The sequence below is a fragment of the Gallinula chloropus genome, assembly GCF_964237585.1.
Source record: "Gallinula chloropus genome assembly, chromosome: 9".
NCBI classification, from domain to species: Eukaryota; Metazoa; Chordata; class Aves; order Gruiformes; family Rallidae; genus Gallinula; species Gallinula chloropus.
Genome location: NC_140094.1, coordinates 2539396 through 2541937, shown reverse-complemented (window position 1 = coordinate 2541937; position 2542 = coordinate 2539396).

Below are 2542 nucleotides of genomic sequence, written 5' to 3'. Positions count from 1 at the left end.
GGTGTCCCGGAGAGCTGGAGCAGCGGTTGGGGCTCCGGCACGGCCTCCCGCCAGCGCCCGCTTCCAGGAGAGGGCTGCCTCTACTACTATATTTAATAAAGCGGAGCGAGGGAGGGACCCGAAACTTCTCCCGCCTGTCAGAAAGGAGGAATTCGCTCGGATTACAAAGTCCATTTTTTTCTCTTAAAGGGCTAGAGGCCCCCACCCGCCCGCCTGCCTGCTGCCCACCCACCCGCCTCTCAAAGCGCCCTTGTTCCCGCCGGGGCGAGGCAAGGGGAGGCGAGGGAGGAGCGGCGGCCGCCGTCACCCAGAGGGAAAGGCGCCCGACGTGGGGTGTGAGGAGAGGCGGCTCCGGACGCACCGCCTGTTCTGGATGAAGTGAGGCATCTGTGGTTCTCCCTGGCACCAGGCATTTTTGTTTTGGGTAGAGAAACCAGCTTCCAGTGTCCGCCCAGACCCAGAGGAGCGACGCGGTCCCAAAGCCGTGTTGCCCATCCCCAGCCGCCGTGCCACCCGCTGACACGGCTCTCCGAACCTCACACCTCTTTCATCAGGCAACTGGGATGATCCTCAGCCCACTGGGCTTTGCCATGCTCCACCCGTGCCAGTGTGGCGCTGGGAAAAGGGCTTCTCAGCATCCCCCACCCCGGTGCAAACCCATCAGCGCCCCAGCATCCCACCCAGCCTGGCTCCCCACTCCTCACCCTGGTGGGTTTCAGGGCTCTCCTTGCTCACCTCCCATCTCTCCAACTCCCTCCAAACCCGCTCCAAGCCTCCCGCTTGGATCTTGTGCAGCACACCCCTCCTTCCCCTTGGATGTCTACACTTCAGGTCCCTCTCCCCCCACCCGTGCCGTGTTTCACTGATGGATTACGTGCCATTTGTTTCCTGCTGGTTTATTTCTAACCTCTTTAGGGCCCTTGGTGTGACTTTGCTGTCTCTGGCAGCGTTCGCAACACCTTCCAGCTCCCAGTCATCTGCAAACATAATTAATTTGTTGTTTACTCTTGCTTTCAGATCATTAATAAAGACATTAAACAAACCTGGGATGCGCCAGTTTTCTCAGTAACTTTTTATGAGGAATCATCAGGGGCTTGCTAAGTTCATTAGCTAATTCTATTTAGTCTGGGGGTTACATATTATCCAGACTTGCAGATCCAATTTTGCCCAATATTCCCTTTCCTGCTCTTTATCTTGAGGTCCTCTGTGTGGCTTTGCTTGCCATCTCCCTCCCTTCATCCCTGGTAAGGGGCGATGGAGGGGTAGGGGTGAGCAGGGCTTGGCCTTTTGGGTGGTTTTTTGGCCTCTGTAGGTATTCATCGGGTAAACAGGCTGAATGCATCTGCCCTGTGTGGGGGGATGAGATGCCCTTTGCCAGGGGAATGTGAACAGCAAGCGTGGCTTGAGCAAGGAGACTCCTCCAAGACCCCCGGGGAGCATCCGCCACCTCGGGGATGCTGGCTGGCATCTCTTCTTTATCATTTTCTCCCTGTTCTGATCGGGAAATGACAGTAAAACCACCCAAAAATAAACCACGGGGTGTCCCTAGCAAGTCCCCGTGGCAGCAGAGCCGCAGGATGCTCTGGCCGAGCCCCCCTTGCAGGAGCCCCCCGAGCGCAGCCCCGTGCCCCGCGTCTGGCCGGCACATTTGCTGTCCCTCAGCCAGGCTCTGGGATTTGTTTTCCCCTTTTCCCAGCCAACATCTGGCTGAGCAGCAGAGGGGCAGAGCCAGCGAGGAGCTGTGTGTCCCCGTTCCCCCCTTCCCAGGCGGCTGCAACCAGAGTTTGCCCGCTCCCAGTGCAGGGATCCGATGCCTGGGTACCCCCATCTTCATCTGCAGGCGGTGGGGAGCTGCCCTCGCCCTTTGGTGAGTGCCTATCACGGGGAAACCCGGGTGCCAAGGAGGGTTGGGAGGGGAGCTGTGGGATTGGGGAGCCTGGGGGGGCGGGTGCTTGGAGGAGGGTTGGGGTTAAAATAAGGAAAGGTTCAATCTTCCCTTCCCTGCACCCCGGGGGCTGGTTTTTGTGGCGGTCTGGGTCCCTCCAGCCGCAGGGCTGCTCCCTGCCTCCTCTCCGCGCTGGCCAGCCCGTCAGCCTCCGGATGCGTTTATTTATCCCAGCCCAGCTTTTATTTGGGATGTGTTTCCAAGGTAGCCGGTGCGAACGGAGGCGCAGAGGGCTGATGAGGGGGGTCTGTGGCCATAGCCCTCCCGACCCAGAGCCCCGCCAACGCCTGCTCATACAGACACCTCTGGGCCACCCCACATCCCACGGGAGCTCCCGCTTCATCTGCGGCATCTGAGCCAAGCTGGGAGCCCTTTCCCTGCCTGCTTGGGGTGGGCGGAGGCGTCCACAGCATCTATTTCATGAGCTGCCCTTTGCTGTCCCCCGTGTCCTGCTTTTCCCTGTGTGAATAACTTGGGATGAGCTAAGTCTCTGGAGAACCCTTCCAACCTCGCTGCTGGAGCTCCAGTGATTCCGAGCAGTGGGATGCCGGCATTCACCTGTGGGGAAGGGATGCCCTCAGCTTAGATGCTTGGCTG